We start from the raw sequence: 11,911 nt of genomic DNA, 5'->3' as shown, positions 1-11,911 counted from the left end.
GATAATCTTTAAAAAAAATTAAAGATCCAAGTCCATTTTCTCTTTGTGTTCTGCTTTTTTCCTTTCTGGAGTGTGGTGTCTAATTTTATTTTTACATGGTTAATAACTGACATTGGTTCTGAAGATGAATTTCATGGGAGATTGGCCTGAATTAGTAAGACTATAACCATTTTAATTGACATTTTGCCAAGTGTTGTTGTTGTTAAGTGCCATCGAGTCGCAGGCGCAACCCTATGAAGGAGAGTCCTCGACGCTTGGATGCCTTTCATCCTCTCTCCAGGTTCATAGGGTTTCCGGAGGCAAGCTGTTATGGAAGTGGATGCCACTCCTCCTTCCATGCTTGTTTTAAATCGGGGAGCTCCACCCTACTCTCTGTCTGCATTGGGTAGCCAACCATTAACGCATTTGACACATCCGTGTCACAGTGTTCAGCCTCACAGCAACCACAAGTGACCACGGGACGCAACTTGTACACACAGGGCTATATGACCTAGAGGAATGTCTGAACAAAAACAATGAAAAACTGGCCTGAGGGCCGCGGATTAAAAGTCGCCCACCTTGGTCTTGGTCACATCGTTTTCTCATCACTGAGTCAGCTGATCTCTCTCTCTCTTTCTCTCTGTGTTGATGTTATTGTTGTTAAGTGCCATCGAGCCGCAGTTTTGCCAAGTATACAAATGAAAACTTGTCAGGTTTTTTTTCATTTGTCAATACTTACTTTTACAGGAAATGTTGCTTTTCTATGGAAAAAAATGTTGTATTAGTGTCCTCCAGAGGATTAGAACCAACTGGATATATGGGAAATGGGTATTTTTTTTTTAAATTGACTTTGGAAATTGTGGGCGATGACAAGTCCACAATATCTGGGTTAGGTGGCAGGCTGGAACCTCCAAGTATCTGTTAAAAATCTGGAAGCAGAATCATCCCACAGAAAACTTCAATTGTTTGCTTGTATGGCCTTCAGCTGATGCATGAGGCTAACCCACATTATGGAGAGTAATTTGCTTTAAGATCAGCTGATACAAATGTTAAAGCAAATACCTTCTTAACTCTACACTAGTATTTGACCCCTCTATTATTGTGCACCAGACCTAGCCAAGTTGACACGTAAGATTACCTTTCATACTCCATACTACTGCTTTTTAAAACTTCTCTTTTGGAAGTTTGTGTTTTGTTTTGTTGGTTTTGGTTTGTTTTTGCGGTTTGTTTGTTTTGTTTTGTTTTAGAAAGATTGAAAATTTCGCTTTGATAAAATAAAAATTTTTCAGTTTTTCAAGGGAAAACTTTCTTTGAAATATCATTTTCTTTTGCAGTCAGTTTTGGTAATTTGAACCATACCTACTAAGCAATAATTTATTGGTAAACTATCAAACTAACCTTATATGAAGAATTAAGGTTTAAGAACTATGTAAGAAAACAAAATACAGTAACTTCTCTCTCAGAAATGCGTACATGTCATGATCTGTTTAAATGTCGGCTTATTTCTACATCTTAGTAAAATTTTGACAAATTCTTTACTAAAATTCTGTTACATGAGTACTGTGAGCTTCTCTGAGTACTTGCAGGGTAGACTTGTATCAGGACATCCAGTGCTTGTTCACCTGGAAAATACTGCAGCTTCCACCACTTATTGTTGTTGGACGCCATCACTTCAGTACAACTCAGAATGACCCTGTGAACAACATAACTGAATCCTGCCATATCCTGTACCATTCTTATCATCTCTGACATACCAGAACCCATTGAAGTCAGTGTGTCAGTCCATCTTGTTGGGGATCTTCCTGTCCTTCGGTGACCCTCCATTTTTCTAAGTATGATGTCTCTTTCCAAGGAATAGCCTCACCTATCTACATGTCCAAAGTATGAGAGATGAAGCTTCTTCATCTTTAAGACATATCTGTTTGTTCTTTTGGCAGACACGGTGGGATATATTCAGTACTCTTCTCCAGCATCACAACTCAAAGGCATCAATTCTGTCATCCCAGTCATTGTCTGGGTCTCTGATGCATAGCAGGTCATTGAGAAGGCCATGGCCTGAATTAGGCACGTCTTAGTCTTCAAAATGACATCATTCCTCTTCAGTATTTTGGAGAGGTCCCCACCAGTTCCTTGAATGCATATAAATTAAGCTTGAACTCTGATATCACCTTTGTTTTTCCAGCTCTTCCCTGGAAAAGAAGACCTAAAACTTCCAGATTCCAATTTAACCAGGTTCATTTTAAAACAAATTATAGGTCATTATAATTTATACATTGATATCAACACATTATTCCATTTACTTTTAGGTTTTTAATGTCACAAGTTTAGGAATTGAGTTAACCGATGAAAGGAATAGCCCTATTAGCGTTCCTTAATATTATGATGCATTTCTTGTGTTGATGCCTTTTCTTCAAATTTTCGAGATTAACACTGGAAGTGTTTACCTTTCAAACCAAACAAAAATCTATTAAAATATCTCAAAGGTTATCTTTCATGTAAATGTGATATACATAAGCATTTTCTGATATTTCTCCCTTATTTTGGCTTAAAGAAAAAAGTAACACTATTGAATTTTTAGATTTTTCTGCTGAGTCAGTAGCATATTTATAACTTTGAAAGACTGAAACTATGAATTATTTGAACTAAATACTATTTGGGCATAATAAATACAGAGCAAACTAGAGTAAAAATGATTTATTCACAAATAGGTAAAAGAAGTATTGCTGACTGACTGACACATGCCTTCTACTTTTTCCTCAATGGTTTAGGCCAGGAGCAGTCTGATTGCATTCTATTTTAAAGTACCTGTAGTGAGAAGGGAGTGACACACTCGGAACCCAGGAGGAGCAACTGGAGTTGTTGGCTATGCTAATCGTGCCAGAGACCCAGGGCTTTACAAATTGCCTTTAAACATTAATGATGAGTGTTTCTAAATCATGAGCAAGGAGCCCCCTTTCTGGGTGCTTTACCAGCTCATAGCTGACCCCCACCTTGGGCTTCCACACTTGTACATCACACAGATTACCCATAGCTCCTCATTCTCCTTAGAATGCCCGATGGATTCAAAGAAAAGTATGAGCATTAGGATACTAGTGCAATTCCCTGCAAATTACACCACCAGTGAGCTCTTCAGGTTTTTCTCCATAGCAATGTGCAAGGTTGCCACTGTAAAGAGAACATTGAGGCACAGATAGGTTAAGTCACCTTGTTAAGTGGCAGGAAAGTCAGGATTCAAACCCAGGATCCATGCATTTGACAGTGGAACTGTAATCCCTCCTCCCATTACTGTCCATTGGAATTCACATCACCCTATAGGACAGAGTAGAACCATGGTATTTCCAAGTGCTAATGTTTACAGAAGCTGACTATGACACCCTTCCCCAGGGAGCTGTTATTGGGGTCTAGTCTTGGACCTTCTATAACAAAACCACCAATGTGAAATGGGAATTCTTTCTCCTGTTATTTCTAGAATTGTATAATTGCCTTGTATACATACCAGACTACTTGATAGCTCTCTGTTGTCCTCCTTGCCACTCTAAAATGCCCTATCTTGTGATGGGTACGATTTGCAAGAATAAAAGAACAAATAAGTTGTTATGTACTGTCGAGTCATAACTAACCCACATAGCTGATTTTTCTGGCAGGTTTTCAGAGACAGTTAATCACACAGGAGACTGCAAGTCTTGCTTCCAGGATCTGGTGGATTTGAACCACATGCCTTTGGGATTGCAGTTCAGCTTCTTGCCACTAGGCCACCAGAGCTCCCTAATAATGTACTAGAAAACTTTTTTTTTTAACCTAATTCTAACTCAGACTTGATAGTGAGGTATCAGTGTTCCAAGTGACCTTAAACCTGTTTTGTGAACAGGGGGAAAGTTTATAATCCATTGGAGCCTCTATCTGAAGTTGTTATGGGAAAGGGTGAGACTGTCACTGCTCAGATGCCTCTTTAAAATTCAACAGAGAACCAGGGCAGAATATTAATACTGCTTACAAAATAGAGGAGACAGGTTATCTATTATGGTCTGCAAGATGGAGAGCGATGAAAAAACCCCAATGCAATTTCAGTTTGTCACACCTTTCACAGACTTTTCATCCCTGGCTGTGGCTTAGTGATTATAAGTAATACATTAAAATGTTCAATAAGAATAGGAGGAAGGGGATCCGACATTAAATGAGGCAGACTAAAGAAATAAAAAAATTGTTTTCTGAACTACCTAATGCTTGTCAGGGCAAATGTAAGCTTAATGCCACTGTCAGGGACCACCACTAGGGTGATATGAATTACCTTCACTCTGTTAAAAGTTTTATTTGGTTTAAAATTTCAATTTGCTTACAAAAAGGTGAATTTAAAACACTTTATATTTAGTTTTTAATATGGTTTAAAAATACCCTCATGTAAGACAGCATTTATTGAAGTCTCCCTTGAAGCCTTGTGTTGTAGCTTTCATCAATGTGTATCCTTCGAGAATTCACATAGATAATATCAAACAGTAAGGTTAATCTATTAAATATTATCATTTACCTTTATATTTATTACTTAAAATCTCTCTTGCAGTATATTGGGAGTCAATCCCCTTCTCCTATTTTACAGTTGGTGTTATGTACTGTCAAATGGGAACCAACTGATAGTTGATCCTCCAGTGGGTTTTGGAAGCTGTACAACACAGGGGAGAAGATTGCCCATCTTTCCCCTGCCGGGCAACTGGTGCCTTTGAACTGCCTGTGTTCGGGTTGGCAGGACATCTCTACCTCTACGCAAACAGAGTTCCACTCTGTTTTTATTAGTCAGTAGTCTATTGATGGGCATATGATTTTTTTCTCTCTCTCTCTTTTTTTTTTTTAGTACCATTTTGCTTTTGTAAATAACATGTCTTTTATGTGTAAGTGAGATTGCTGTGTGAAAAGAAGTGTTTGAATTTTGGTAGCTAATATCAAATTGTTCTCATTTGCGATTATTGTTGCTGATTACCCTTGAGTCAGACACGACTCATAGCGACCCTATGAACAAAAGACCTTACTATAATTCATCAACCTTCTATAACTTTATCAAAGTTCATAGTTTCCAGAGACATACTGTTTAGAAAGTAGATACCACTCCTGCTTCCAAACCTGTCTTAAAGTGGGAGCTCCACCCAACAGTGCACCATGGATAACCATTATGGCATTTGACACCCCAATGGCACAAGGTTCAGCATCACAGCAACCCCAGGTTACCTCAGTGCAGCATATTAACAGAAGAATGTTGAACTACTTAGAAGCTTCCTCCAAAATATAATAACAACTAATTTTTAAATACAAAGGCCCCTTCTTCCCCCCTGTTTTATTGTTTGTCAAATCTCTGTGAAGGCAAAGATTTGGAATTTTTTAGTGATTCCTGTCTAGTGCAACCAAGACTTCGTTCTTTCTGATTAAGCATGCAAATCTAGGTAGGTTAATTCAGCACATTACAGGTTTGGCAACTCGTACATATCTAATAGTTTATGAGCCATCTCATAAAGGAACCTGTATCCCTCTATCTCTGGAACTTGTAATTTTTAATCATCAGTGAGGTTTAACATTTAACCTGCAGCAGATGCATACATGATTTATCTTTAACAGTATCTGAGCACTTGTTTCAGCTGAGTGCCCTTGGAAAATGATGGATTATTAGCCCTAAAATCCTCTATTTATTGTCTAGGGTAAACTTTTAATCAGAGCTTTTTTCTCACCTCCCAGTGAAATATCTCCCAGAGAAATTACTTGGTGAATAGCAAATATAACATGTCTGGTCTTTTTTAAGAGCTCAAGAAGCCTACTGGACAGAGAGTTGCACTGCCAACCCAAAGGTCAGCAATTCAAATCCACCAGTTGCTCCTCAGAATGATGGTCAATCTTCCACCCTGCAATTTATAGTCTCTGAAAACCCTCCAGATTGTCAGTCATGACCCCGTGGCAATGATAGAATGTGGTATTTTTAAACTTGTTTTTTTTTTAATGTGCTAGATGTTAGAATAAGATCAATTCTATTTTGTTTGGGAATTTTCCCCCCTTAATAGTATTAATCTACTTAGATATTTTAAACTCCTTAGCAAGAGATATTTCGTATACTTTCAGGGAATATCTTTTAATCCTTGTTTAAATTCTAAATATGAACATCTTTTATTAATGCTAACTCTAGCAAATATGACTGCCTACTTAATACATATTAATGTGTGGTTAATTTATCATTCTTGTTTTCAAAGAGCCAATGCCATCATTCTCGTAATTAAGCAATATCTTTTGCAAGATATGCAAAATAAATACAATATGGGATTGCATTTCAAAGGAAAAAGCCTGAAAAGTTGGGAATTTTATTTCATCAAAATGAAATTTTCAGTTTTTCTCAAAAAAGATGTCAAATACCTCAAAGAGAAGATAACATTGAATATGATGGTTAATTTTCTGTCAACTTGAATAGCCCAAATTCCGTCTAGAATAAGGCCAGTACAAAAAAGAAACATCACATAAAGGCTGACAGTATTATTTTTTAAAAGATGACTTCTAAAGAATTTGTTCTATAGTTTAAATGCCTGATAATTGCATCGTGCAAAAATTACCATAATACTAATAAGTATGAAAATGAGTTTAAGTAGTATAGATATTAAATCTATAAGATTTTAAGAAAGAACACTATGCAGATGTATTAAAAAGAAAGGTCAGTAAGAAAGGCCCATTTCAGATGGGGTGTTTCTAGAATCTTTTTGTTAAATCATTTCCTGATCATCTGACCAGAAAAATCCTCGGAGGACATAATTAAATGTTCTACATCACTTCATCAAGGATTCTTTTCTTCTTCTACATGGTCATTTCCAGGGAAAATAGAAGTGCAACTTTGTATGTAATTGTTTTATTGTTGTCATTGTGCACCGTAGAGCTGGGACTGACCCGTAGCCTATGGCAGGTTTTCAGAGGCAGTTAATCGCGCAGGAGGAGATGGCCCATCTTTCTCCCGTGGAACATTGGCGGACTCAAGCCACTTGCTTTCAGGATTGCAGTTCTGCTTCTTGCCACTAGGCCATCAGAGCTCTCTTTACGGAATTGCTTTCGTGATGAAATCTAGGAAGTTGGGCCCCCTTCAGTCACGTGCATATCTGACCTTTGCACTATGCTGCACCAACCTCACCATCTCGGATATGCTCACGTCCATTGTTACAGTCATTGTATCAATCCATCTTGTTGAGAGTCTTCTCTTTCTCTGAAAGCCACCTTTCCCAGATTGGTGTCTTTTCCTGAGGACTGTTTCATCCTGATCACGGGCCCCAATATGTGAGATGAAGCTTCACCATTCTTGGTTCTAAGTAACACCATGGTTGCTCCTCTTCCAAGATGGATTTATATGTTCTTTTAGCAGTCCACGGGATGGCCAGTGCTCTTCTCTAACACTACAATTAAATGACATTGATTTTTCTTCTCTGATCCTTATTCATTGCCCAATTCTCAGATGCAAAGGAACAAATTGAAGGCTATGGCTTGGATCAGGCTAACACTATGGTGCCCCCGAGTCTTTAAACAGATGTCATTGCTCTTTAGAAATTTGGAAGGGTCCTTGACAGAAGATCCTCTTAATACAAGACGTCTTTTGATTTCTTTGCTGCTGTTACAGTGATGTTGACTATGGATTTGTGAAATAAAATCCTCAACAACTTCAATATCTTCTCCATTTCTTACGGCATTTGGCATATGGTGGTGTGGAGCTCCCCGATTAAACAAGCAGGAGTGGCATTCATTTCTGAAATAGCTTGCATCCGGAATCCCTATGGACTTGGAGAAATGATGAAAGTTATACAAGTGTTCAGGTCTTTCATTCATAGGATCGCTATGAGTCGTCTACAACTCAACAGCACTTAATATTATGGCATTGCCTACTGGTCCAGTGGTGTGGATTGTTGATTTCTTGATGTTGCAGTGTAATCCATATTGAAGACTTAGGTCTTCTGTAGCAAGCCCTCTTCACTTTCTACAAGCAGATAAATCATTTGTGGTGCACTTTGTTGATTAGTCTTCCTCCAATCCTGATGCCACATTTTCTTCATATAGTCCAACTTTATGAATTATTTGTTCAGCATGCAGGTTGAATAGTTTTGGAGAAAGGATCCAACCCTGGCACATATCTTTCCTGATTTTAAACCATGCAGTGTTTCTTTGTTCTTTTGTGGACAATTGCTTCTTTGTCTATGTACAAGTTTTGCATGAACACAAAGTATTCTGAGGTTCCCATTTTTCTCATACTTAGCCATAAAACATGTATAATATTATATATATTCCACATAAATATCACATATCATAACATTATCATATTATCTGGTTCACAGGCCATGGTCATTCTCCATGAATATATATGAGGAGATTTCCCATCCTTCTCCCACAGAGTAGCTGGATCTGAACCATGGTGCCTTCATGATTGCAGTGCAGTTTCTTACCAGTAGGGCTCAGACAGACATGATTTGACAAGGGGTACCTGAGTTCTACACATTCTACTCCTCAATTCATGGTACATCAGCAGCCCCATGTCCTGCTGATAAGTGCCTCCAAACACGAAGGTGGCTCTTGCCGTCCGATACCTGACAGGAGTCTAAAGTGCCTAGGCATCATCCAAGACATACCTTATAGTTCACTGGGATTCTTGCCTCGTTCCCTGGTGAGAATGTGCCCTCTTGGACTTCAAGTCCAGCGCAATCCAGAGATGAGGAGTCAGGAAGTACAAAGCTGATTATCGCAGTAACATGGATTCTGAGCTGTCTTAGGAAGCTTGCTCATGGTCTTCCCAAATGGACCATTTCCATCTCACAGCTGACTGCTACAGGATCCCAATAACTTTAGGGCTTGGTGGGCTCACAGAACCCAGTTCATAATGGGAAGTTTTAGGTGCATGCTCAGATGTTGTCTATTTGTCAAATGTTCTACCTCTAACAGAACCAACTTTCCAGATGTATAATGCTTTGCTAGAGATGGCATGATCATGCTTCAGAACCTGTCAGAGTGGTGGTTGTAAAAAACGTCACACTTCATTATTCCCCAATAGCTCCAGTACTGGTGGGTCTGCTGAAACATACAGTGTCAGTTACAGGGATGCTTATGTCATGGTTTGGACCTGCTATGGCATTTCCTCCCCATTGTCAGCCAATCTCACAACTGTCTGAATTCCATGTCACCTGCCATATGTGCAGGAAAAGTTTTCCTAAGTAAGGAATTAATTGCCTCTAGAACTCAAAGGAGCCCATCCCATGTTGTGCTTCTCTCTGTAGTAGAGACCACAGATGCGTCGATTTACCTTGTAGATGTCCCAGAATGTCCCTGACTACTGGACTCCTGGAAATGTACCAAAGTATCAGACCCCCAAGTCTTTATAGGATTTGCCTCCTCCTGGAGCACGTATTTTATGCCTCCAGCACGCTAGCCACTTCTTGCTTATCCTGCCCCGTCAGCACGATGCCATCAGTACCATGAATTAATGTGACAGTTTGCAGGATGTCCAGATGTTCCAGATGTCTTTGCACTGTTAAAAATGATGGTGGGAGAGTTATCATAGCCCAAGGCCAAAACCATAAATGTATGTTGCTGTCTTTTTTATGTGAATGTAAACGATTTCTGAAACTTGCTCTTGATTCACATAGGGAAAAAAAATAATTTGCCATATGAATGGCCACATATCACACACCTAGAGCTGGTTCATTTGTTCCAGCAAAAATCTCATCATCACATTAGCTGCTACTAAAGCTATTACCTGGCTCACAGGCCACAGTCATCCTCCAGCACTCATCCTGACCAGTTAAATAGATGGCTGATAGATTATCACCCCCTTTTAAGAGTAGCACTACTTTTTACCATCCTTCCTCTACCACAGTGTGTAAAACTTTTTTTTATTATTTACTACCTAAGCTGGTAATAAAAACACAGGAAAGAATGAAAAGACCAAAACTTATTCTTGAACACTGAATAGCTAAGCTAAGTGAAAGAAATAAAAAGTAAAAACTGAGCAAAAGCTTTTTAAGAGCAGTTCGTCCAAAGAAAGTAAAGCCTTAAAATGAAATAGTCAAAGGCCTGGAGTTAGAAAGCCAAAGGGGAGAACATTGCTTGGCTTTTCTCAAGTTGAAAAAACTGAAGAAAATAATTGAAGCTTGGCCTGCAATAGTGAAGGATTCTGAGCGCAACATACTGTACAATACAGGAAAAGTCAAAAGAAAATGGAATACACAGTCAAGGTACCAAGAATAATTAGTCAATTTCAAACATTTTGGGACATCAATAGCTTATGTACTGAAGGAAGAAGTCCAAGATGCATTGAAGGCATTGGAGAGAAAAACAAGCCTCTAGAAATTAGTGGACTATCACCTGAGGTGTTTCAACAAATGAAAGACAGTTTCTAGACAAACTGTCCGAATGAGATCTATCTTAAGGCCCTTTCTGAAGAAAGATGGGCTAATGGAATGCAGGCATTATCAATATGATTACTAGCACATGTAAGCAAAGTTTTGCAGATGATAATTCAGTCACAGAAGCAGTTGTTTTTACTGGAAACTGACAGAAATCTAAGTTGGATGCATAAGATGACGTGGAGTGATGGATATCATTGCTAATGTTCAGACAGATCTTGGCTGAAAGCAGAGAATACAAGAAAGATACATGCTTCTGTTTATTGACTAACAAAGCCATTGGATTATGTAGCTCTAAACAAATTATGGATAACATTGCAAAGAATGGAAATTCCAGGACTCAATTGTACTTGTATAGACCCTGTACATAGACCAAGAGGCAGTCTTCTTAATACAACAAAGGGATGTTGTTGTTGTTATGTGCCGTCGAGTCGTTTCCGACTCATAGTGACCCTATGCACAACAGCCCTAAACCCTGCTCTATCCTGCGACAACTGCACCGCCTCTGACACACCCATTCCTATTAGAAATATTAACAATATGATCATTTCCAATCCAGAGACAGATGCTCCAATGCAGTTCCTATTTTCCATAAGTGGTTTTGGTAAGAGAAATATTGTAAATGTGGATACATTTCCACTACTCCTCCTCCATGCCATGATGTAGTGTTATTAGCATGAGCAGTTATAAATCCATTGCCATCCTTACTCTTAATTCTTTTTTTTTTAATTTAAATTTGTTATTAGTTTCAGTAAGAATTTACAGAGGCTTTGGATTTCCATTCATTCATTGTTGCACGTTTGTCCCCTCCCAAGGCTCCCCCCCAAGAACACTAGCCTCTTGGAAAAGTAAAAGAAAAATTCTTTCATTGTTTTACAAACCCTCCCCCAGGTCCATTCCACCATGTAGCCATCACTCTAGACTTCTGTCATGACAGAAATACCTAATCACATATCTCTTTTAAACAGTTTTCTCCCTCCTCTGTTTCAGTGCAGCATTCATTATTAAACCCATCTTACTCAGTCTCTCCCCAACCCTAAGGTCAGTCCCGTTCTACAACAGTGGCACCATGCAATATTTGTTCTTTTGGAACTGGGATCTTTCACTCAGCATAATGTTCTCCAGAGTCAACCATTTTGAATAATATTGCATGAGTTCCTTGTTTTTCAATGCAGCATAGTATTCCATTGTATGAATATACCACAGCTTCTCTATCCATTCATTTGTTGATGGGCACTTAGGTTGTTTCCATCTCCTTGCTATTGTGAACAAAGCTGCAAAAAACATGGGTGTGCATATATCTGCTTGGATGTCAGCTATGGTCTCTTCAGGGTATATTCCCAGTAGCGGAATTGCTGGGTCAAATGGTATCTCTATTTGCAACTTTTTGAGAAAGCGCCATACCCTTTTCCACAGGGGTTGCACCATTTTACACTCCCACCAACAGTGAATAAGGGTTCCAGTCTCTCCACAACCTTGCCAGCATTTGTTGTTTGCTGTTCTGTTAAATTTTGCTATTTTGACTGGGGTGAGATTAT

Source organism: Elephantulus edwardii, unplaced genomic scaffold (assembly GCF_000299155.1).
Source record: "Elephantulus edwardii isolate Elephantulus edwardi_28Jun2011 unplaced genomic scaffold, EleEdw1.0 scaffold00171, whole genome shotgun sequence".
NCBI classification, from domain to species: Eukaryota; Metazoa; Chordata; class Mammalia; order Macroscelidea; family Macroscelididae; genus Elephantulus; species Elephantulus edwardii.
The sequence above is the reverse complement of the archived record's forward strand: the minus strand, read 5'-3'. Positions refer to the sequence as shown.